Source organism: Primulina tabacum, chromosome 14 (genome assembly GCF_025594145.1).
Source record: "Primulina tabacum isolate GXHZ01 chromosome 14, ASM2559414v2, whole genome shotgun sequence".
Classification (NCBI taxonomy): Eukaryota; Viridiplantae; Streptophyta; class Magnoliopsida; order Lamiales; family Gesneriaceae; genus Primulina; species Primulina tabacum.
This window is the reverse complement of record NC_134563.1, coordinates 11,149,076-11,158,782: the sequence shown is the minus strand read 5'-3', so window position 1 is coordinate 11,158,782 and position 9,707 is coordinate 11,149,076. Positions and strand designations below refer to the sequence as shown.

Genomic DNA, 9,707 nt, shown 5'->3' with positions numbered 1-9,707 from the left:
CACAATGAAAATAGTCATTACCGTCTTCTTCAGTTCTCCGGCACTCAAAGTCAAGGGCAAGATGATTTCCCCTTCAAGATAAACAGCATGGCCAGCATAGCCAAAAAGTGTTGTTTCCACATTTTCCAGTTGATACCCCTGCAAATCCATCTGTGCAAAAAGCCTCCTTGAATATGACGTTAACAGAACTGTCCGAGTCCACAAAAACTCTCATAATGTCATAATTGTCTACCCTGGCTTGGATGATCAGGGAATCACCAGGGCATCATTGTGGGGCAAATTGACACCCTTTAAATCTTCAGGGCCAAAGCTGATTGCAGCTTCATTCCTCCTCATCCCTTCTACCTCCATACAATCTCGTCTACTTCTTGACTTCCTTGCCCGATTGGAATCTCCTTCAGGGGAGCCTCCTGATATCATCTTTATTAACCTCGCCGCGGGGGGTGAGGCTTTCTTTCTCTCGGGCTCCTGTTCTCTCCTCTTACCGTGGTCACTTCTCGGGGCATTCCTTGAATTTCTCCGGGCGCTGGGTATTGGCTGCCGAGACGTCCAAGGTGTCACTCTCATCCTTTTATTGGATTGACTATGTACCTGGACAGAGGGCGGGACATAATTTCTCTTTAAGGTTTTACAATCTTCAGTATTGTGTTAGCACACCCCGTGGAGAGTACATAATCCATTCCTTTCAGGCCTAACAAACTGCTGAGATGGCAGTAAATCCCGGCTACACTCCTAGACCTCCCGGTCTCGAATAATATTCAAGGGCACATGACGGGAAAAATGCCCCTGGTTACTCTTCCTCGAGCTTAACCACCCGGTCTCCCCTCTCATTCCTCCCTGCTTCTCTTTTCTGCTTATGTGCTTCCTCCATATTAATTTAATTATTTGACCAGGACAACAAATCCTCAAAATCCACGGGCACTTTCTTGGTTAATGAACGAAAAAATTCACTCTCCCTCAAACCCTGGGTGAATACAGTTGTCTGTGTCTCGGTGGCACAAGTAGGAACATTCAAAGCAACTCTGTTAAACCTTCTAATTGTAATCCCTCAAACTCTCCTCCGGGCTTTGCTTTACTTCAAAAAGACTAAATGCAGTCTTTTTGTACTTTTTGCTGCTGCTGAAATGGTGTAGAAACACCTTCTGGAAGTCCTTGAAAGAATTAATACTCTGAGGTGCCAACTCCTCAAACCACCTTTGAGCGGAATCCACCAGAGTTGTCAAAAAGACCTTGCATTTAATTCGATCAGTATAACAGTGCAACATGGTCATATTTTCGAACTTGGCCAGGTGTTCCTCTGGATCCGCATTACCATCGTAATCTTTAACTTTAGCAGATTTGAAGTTCTCGGGAAGAGGTTCCCCGACAATAATTTCAGCAAATGGGCATCCATTGGCAACTGCCCGAGAAAGACTACGGCCCTCCAACTGTCCCTCCAATACCTTCATCTTCTGTCTCAACTCCAACAACTCTTCCGCCACAGTCGGGGATTTGGATCTGGCACTAGACTCCCCATCCTCTTCTCACATCTCCTGCTCTCCTACCTCCTGCTCTTGCTCTTGCTCCCTACCCGGAGGGCTAGAATGATGAGAGAGGTCTCTCTGGGCCATAGCTTTTTTCACTGCCTCGGATATCATCTGAGCCAGATCTTCCGGAGACACATTGATAAGGTTAGGTCCTGTGGGAGGAACACCACCTTGTCCTGAAGTATGCGCATCATCTCCAGGAGCTCAGGAAGAATCCTGGTTAGTTCTTCTAGTTGGAGCCATATCAACGCCATAGTTTCAATTTCCCACAGACGGCGCCAATGATGTGATCCTGATGAAATGGATGAGCCAGATCGAATGCTCCACCTGATCAGATCGATAATTTTGTTCAGGAAAATGAGCAAAGTAGATGGCTTAGACCGTGATCTGCAAACAATGAAAAGAACTCGTGAATGGGCACCGGAAGGGTGTCCGACGTGGCCACTCTGATGCTAAAGTCAGCAGGTTGAAGACCAAGAACACAAGCAATATGTGTGAGAATATATGTGTCTGCTTAAGAGTTCAAAGATTTCAGAATCATTAAATGAGAAATATACCTGCTATTTATAGGAGAAAATGAGGTAGTTACATTGTTTTCAGTGCCTACCTACTAAATATGTCAAGTCGGCCGCCCATACTTTCTGATACCTTATATGGCACGCCAAATACATGTTGTTCTGACAGATAAGATTGACCATATCCATACACTCGAATTTGGTGCAATTCTCGAGGTAGCTCGGGTAAAAGTTCTCGGACACTCGCATGAGAGCCCGGGCTCTTCGATCGCTCGAGAGGAGAATGTCCCGGGCTTTTTCCTGCTCGGCTTATGAAGAATCTATCCTGCAGATTGACCCAGATTCGGGCTATCCAATTTTTGTATCGGTTCATCCGTGACCCGGGCTCTTGTGGCGGTATCAACGATCTTAAATCATAGTAGTTTAGATAATGAAAAAATTAAATTTGTTTTAATATTTATTTATTATTCTTTAAGATTATTATCATAAAATATTATCCTACTACAGAAAAATTATATGTTACTATTATAAGTAAAGTCAATATAATCATTTACAATAATTATGAATTATTATTTTTTTTAAAAAAAAAATCTAATCACATTTATCACATTACCAATTCATCATCAGCATAGACATTTTACTTTTTAAAGTCAAAAATTGCAAATAAATTTCGTTTACTATAAAATACGTAGTTACATTTTGTTGATAAAAAATATAATATTTGTTAAATAATGTTTTTTTTTTGCAAGATGAATGAAAATACGGATAATGTGTTGTATTTGCGGGGTAGATACATATCAAATAATATAAACGCTTAAAACATGGATGCACTAATTCCTCCACGCCGGTCTGACAAATGTCTTTGGAGATTGCTTAATGCTGGGATTCACCTTCGTGTCCATCTATATCTAGCACGCATGGGTTTCTATGGTGTCATTTAGTGTGGTCCTATTAAAAATTATGATAATCATTTTCTTACAGCCATCGTTGAGAGATGGCGTCGTGAGACACACACATTTCACCTTACAGTTGGTGAGGCAACAATCACCCTACAGGACGTTGCCCTTATTTGGGGGTTGAATATTGATGGCATGTTCATCACTGATGTAGATACCGCGTACGACAAACATACTTTATAACAGCGCTGCACAACTTGGTTGGGTTTTACGCCTACATCTTCTCATATTAAAGGTGCACATCTTTATCTGACCGCTTTGCGAGACCATTGCCTAAATAATATGATTAATGATCAAAGCACTGAAAGGGACGTGTCACAATATTCCCGTTGTGTTGCATTAATGATCATTGTTGGCTGAATGTTTCCGGACTCGGAAGGTGCTGCTGTGAAACTTATGTATTTGCAGTTTCTTGAGGACATAGAAATGGTGAATACGTTTAGCTGGGGTTCTGCTGTGTTGGCATAACTTTACAGAGAGCTGTGCGACACATCAATGGGATTAAAGGTCGATTTGTGTGGTCCTGTTAAGATATTGCAGGTATTTTTACATTTCTACGGTCATTATATTTGTCGTACTTAATTTTTCTTATGATTTGACAATTTCTGTTGTATGTTATTGCAGATTTGGGTATAGTCTAGAATTACTCTTTTTTGCCCAGATAGAGCGCAACAAGTATCTATTTCAGAAGAGCAGGCTACAGATGTGCTTCGGGGTCTACCATTCCCACCATACGGCGAACGGTACTAATCAGAATTAATTAACTTTTATTATTGTTTTGTTATGTATTTTTAATGACTGTATTGTGTACTTTTATAATTTTCAGGTGGAGACGTGGATTCTCTTGGACACACACGACCCATCATTCGGTCCGTATAATGAGAGATATGCTTTACAGGATGATATAAGGGTAGGTAGATGCATAAATGAGTTGTTTAAAATTTGAAATTTTTTAAAAATTCAGTCCAAATTTGATATTATCAACTTGATAATCTTTTGTTATTTTATTTGCTTCAGTTTCTATGGACAGTTTATGATATGGAGTCCCCGGAGGTTGCTAGAATTCTTGATGGAAATAGAATTCATCTATGTCGGTCGACATGTGCATCGATCAATTTTCATATAGTCGAGATGTATGACTAGAGCGGTGTCTTCGACAATTTGGAATGCGTCAGGGTATCTCGCCACCTGCTACTAACTTCGTTAATTTCCATAAATTGAAGCGACAAGGCCGGAACAACTGTGATTGGACGACGTATCACAAAGACATATATAAATTTGTTATTGGTGGGGATTATGTCATACCTGGTACACCAGACATTACAGTGGACTATATTGGTTGATATCATCACATTTCACAAATATTTCTCTCGCCGACAGTGGTACCTTCTAACATCATGGGCTACCATCCTGTTGATGCAAACTACCGACAATTTATCGTAAGACATTTTAGATTTATCTACATATGTACATATATTTAATTTATTGTAATAAATATAGGTTACATAACATATGAATCTATGTCACAGACACGCCCAACTCATGTTCAAACTCCACCGATGTTGACACGAAATGAGTTTGAACTCGGACCATCAAATTCAAATATGGCATACACTACTCCGCCTATGGTTTCAAGCTTTCCATCGTATGACTATGGTTACTACAATCCATTTTACGGTAGTTTACACAATTTTTATAAAGTGCCTTTCAACCGGTTATGAATGAGAGTCGCCCTACATTAAACACGTCGCTCATACCATTTCAACAATATTCTGAGACAGAATGGTATGAGGTTGGTGGGAACATTGTCGATACCAGTACATCTGCATCCCAAACACGTACGCATGGAGATGCTGAAAAGATGTTAGGTTGTGGACGTAGAGTCATTAGAAGACCTCCGTGTGGCACTAAGGGGCATCGTTACCATCATCATTAACTATTTATTTCGAGATGCACAATTACTTACGTCGTATTGTTGTATGTTTTTCTATTTTTTTATTTTAATTTGAAGTTGTTGCTGCAACATTTATATTGGAATAATGTATACAATTTATTATTGAATATTAAAAAAACAATCTAGTGTATGTGATTTATTAGTCTTTTATTAATAAATTTACAGATAAAGTTATAGTAATGAAAAATCATAAGTATAATTATTAAATCAAGTCAAATAAGTCAACACACTTTATTTTAAAACATATTTAAAACAATACAACACTGAATACAATTTATTTACTACTTCTATTAAAATGTAAATTCTGCGTCACAAACATATGTATTTGGCACCATAACTCGATCTTCTCACGTGCACCTACCTGCAATGGACAAGATTTATAATAAATATAAAATTTTAATACATAATTTTGTAATTACATTAATCACTTCACATGTTATGAAGTAAAAATAAGGTATAATACATTATTGTAGATCTTTTACCTCCCACGTTGTCTTCTCCCTCGTTGATGGTGGATCCATCTCATTTCTTATGCGTGTCCTGCGATCTCTACTAGCCTGCCTCCTTTTTCGACGAACAGTATTGTGTTGTAATTGGAATGTAGGTTCATCCCAATATTTTTCATCATGAATATGGTAGAATCTTCCATCGTATGTGTTCACATATTCGCTCAGTGTAAACCATGGTTGTACAAGCTATGCAAGATTTAAACCAAACTATTTTGCTGCACATATAACATGTGAACAAGGAATTCCAAATATTGTGAATTTACAACATGTTCAATCACGCGTAGAAATGTTGACAGCTTGTACGTGATGTTGACGACCTGGTATTCTTCTTGTAGCGACATACGCTGTTTTATCCCTTTGGTCAAATTTTACTACTCGATGATCAATTGATTTTTTTGACCACATAACAAATTTAGAGTATGCATAGTTGGTCCATGGTTGATTTTTTTCCAGCATCTTATCACTTCGCGCTCGCCGTTGAATGAAATAGTGCACGCATCATTGTAAGGTCAGCTCCACTATTGCAGTTATTGGAAGGCATCAAACCCCTTTCAACACACCATTAATACACTCAGACATGTTCGCCGTCATTATCCCTCGTCTCCATCCACCATCATGAGCCAACGACCATTTTTCTTTTGGAATGTTTGACAAATACGTGAAAGCTGCTGCATTATTTGTTCTAATTGCCTCCATTGTCGCATTAAATTTTGCTATTCGGTGTTGTATCCCTGCTTCCCAAGATAAGTCTTTCAAATGAATGTTTTTGAACTTACTTTTGAAATTAGAGAAAACATGCCTCAAACAGAAATGATGAACACCACGAGGAGGCTCGAAGTCAGGGAGATCTTGCACTGCACTTGTTATACCCGCATGTCTATCAGATATAAGGCACACACCACTACATCCTCTGGTAACATGTCGTGCAACATTACCGAGGAACCAATGCCAAGAATCATAATTTTCTTCATCAATAAACGCAAATGCTAGCGGAAAAACCTTGTTATTGGTATCCAAAGTTACTGCTATGAGTAATTTGTGCTTATATGTTGGAACTTTTCAAATTCGCAATCTTGATTTTGATGTTAACAAAATTTGTTATTGTGTTTCTAACATATTTACTCAAGTGTGAAGTTGCAAACACAACAAGCAAGCTGAAACTGAATTTTGCACAAACTGAATTTCTGGCGAGCTTCGTTATTTTGATGATATCTCTCAACTGGATTATCCAAATGACAATCCGCCATCTGGACTGATTAGAAAACTCAATTTGGAACAAATCATAATTCACGTCAGTTGGGAAAAATCGGATGTTATCATGGTCTAACTGATCGCTCAATTACCGAACTGATCACACGAAAACAGCAATCAGTTGAGTTTGAGCAGCTGCGGTATTTTGGTCATATCTCTCAGCTCGGTTATTGAAATGAAGCGATTCAGTATGCGTTGGAAAGATAAGACGATGATCTACAAATTATCTTGAAAAGTCAAAGTCTGAATCAAAGCTTAAGATGCTGATAAATGACGATGAAGTTACTGATTTTGCACAAACTGAAATCAGCTAGGCTGATTTCAGCACACCAGCTGAAACTGAACCAACTATTGACGAGCTGACCAACCAACTGAACTGAACCAGCTGCTGACCAACTGAAACTGAACCAGACCAGCTGAAGACCAGTTGAACCAGACCAGCTGAAACTGAACCAGACCAGCTGAAACTGAACCAGACCAGTTGAAGACCAGTTGAACCAGTCCAACTGAACCAGTTGAGTTGACCAGTTGACCAGAGTTGACCAGTCGAGAAAATGTCGAGCAAGACGAATTTGACCGTTGCAATTCCAGAAACAAAACAGAAACTTTCCAACGGTCATATTCTTGTGTCTAACGTATATATCAGTGTTGGAGCCTATAAATACAACATATTGAAGATCAAACAACAGCTTTTGAAGTGGATTCAAAGCATGGGCAGTTAGCATGAAGATATCAGCTAGTTGAGAGCACAAGCCCTTGTGTGAGGATACATTTGAGATATACACTGTAAATGATAAATTCCTCACACACAATCACTCACACATATACAAGAGAGTTGAACTTCAAAGATTAGTTGAGTGAGTCTTGCACAAAGACAATAAACTTGTGTATGTAGTCTTTGCATATGAGACATTAAACAATATGCTGATTGTGAGGTGCTGCCTACAATCTAGAGTGCTAGGAGTTCTAGTTGGGTGCTGTCCTTCCGGAATGGGTTTGTACAAGTAGTTGTATAAATCAAAGTCTTCTAGTGGATCCTTCCCAAGGGGAAGAAGAGGTGACGTAGGAGTGTTTGAAATCTCCGAACATCCATAAACAAATTCGTGTCTATTTGTTTATTGCATTTGCTCATCATTTTCACTGTTTTTAAAGATGCATTGTTGAAGCATTTTATGTGTTCTTAAAATATCAAAATATTGTATACCAAGTGTTTGATAAAATGCTTCAACTGAATATTTTTACTCATTCAACTTGCATATATTTTAAATGGTTTACAAAATATTTAATCGGTTTCTACGAAGGATTATTTCGAGTATCTTCCGCTTGGTTTTTAACCAAACTCGATTTAATTCATCGGTATTCAATATTTCAAGAACCGAGCTATTGTAGCTCAACGATTACCCCCTTAATCGATCCCAACAATTGGTATCAGAGCAGGTGTTCTTGAAAGAACATTGAAACTGATTTTGATGTTTAAAATTCGAAAATTTCAGATTTTTTTACACATATATATGCAAAACTGAATTTTCGCGCAGCTTGCAGCGACCGTAGGAAAAATGGCATATCTCCTTGCTCGAGTGCTTCAAATGACAAACCGTTTTTTGCGTTGCAAACTAGACTCATAGAGGTTTACAACGGTATAAAATTTGCAGCCTAATTATGCTCGAGAAAATACAGTTTATTCGTTGAAGGCAGAGCATATGTGCTGCAGAAGAAAATGAGTCATAGAGAAAATTGGTTAGTTATCCTTCTTCTTTTATAATTTTCAAAATTTCAAAAATATATGGAGAGAACTCATTGTAATTTTAATGGTGTTATTATTTTTAAATATTGAGGGGGAGAAAATTTTGTTTAAAATGTTTTGAAAATGTGACTTTTTGATTCACACAAAAAGGGGGAGAAATATGTTAGTTGAGTTGATTGTTTATCCAAGTTTTGTGATCATCAAAAAGGGGGAGATTGTTGGAACTTTTCAAGTTCGCAATCTTGATTTTGATGTTAACAAAACTTGTTATTGTGTTTCTAACATATTTACTCAAGTGTGAAGTTGCAAACACAAGAAGCAAGCTGAAACTGAATTTTGCACAAACTGAATTTCTGGCGAGCTTCGGTATTTTGATGATATCTCTCAACTGGATTATCCAAATGACAATCCGCCATCAGGACTGATTAGAAAACCCAATTTGGAACAAATCATAATTCACGTCAGTTGGGAAAAATCGGATGTTATCATGGTCTAACTGATCGCTCAATTACCGAACTGATCACACGAAAACAGCAATCAGTTGAGTTTGAGCAGCTGCGGTATTTGGTCATATCTCTGAGCTCGGTTATCGAAATGAAGCGATCAGTATGCGTTGGAAAGATAAGACGATGATATACAAATCATCTTCAGAAATCAAAGTCTGAATCAAAGCTTAAGATGCTGATAAATGACGATGAAGTTACTGGTTCTGCACAAACTGAAATCAGCTAGGCTGATTTCAGCACACCAGCTGAAACTGAACCAACTGTTGACCAGCTGACCAACCAACTGAACTGAACCAGCTGCTGACCAACTGAAACTGAACCAGAACAGCTGAAGACCAGTTGAACCAGACCAGCTGAAACTGAACCAGACCAGTTGAAGACCAGTTGAACCAGTCCAACTGAACCAGTTAAACTGAACCAGACCAACTGAACCAGTTGAATTGATTGACCAGTTGAGTTGACCAGTTGAGTTGACCAGTTGACCATAGTTGACCAGTCGAGAAAATGTCCAGCAAGACGAATTTGACCGTAGCAATTCCAGAAACAGTACAGAAACTTTCCAACGGTCATATTCTTGTGTCTAACGTATATATCAGTGTTAGAGCCTATAAATACAACATATTGAAGATCAAACAACAGCTTTTGAAGTGGATTCAAAGCATGGGTAGTTAGCATGAAGATATCAGCTAGTTGAGAGCACAAGCCCTTGTGTGATGATACATTTGAGATATACACTGTAAATGATA

General features: G+C 38.5%; 1 long non-coding RNA gene across 2 annotated transcripts; it reads left to right on the top strand.

Moving 5' to 3' along the window:
- The first annotated feature begins 2,791 nt into the window (after nt 1–2,791).
- On the top strand, nt 2,792–4,246 carry LOC142525196 (uncharacterized). 2 transcript variants are annotated; one of them, XR_012815039.1, is made up of 4 exons: nt 2,792–3,537; nt 3,622–3,740; nt 3,824–3,866; nt 4,015–4,246. It is a non-coding gene; the product is annotated as an uncharacterized LOC142525196 (long non-coding RNA). The 2 variants fall into 2 exon arrangements; XR_012815038.1 differs by having other exon boundaries at nt 3,824–3,911.
- Nucleotides 4,247–9,707: the final 5,461 nt, after the last annotated feature.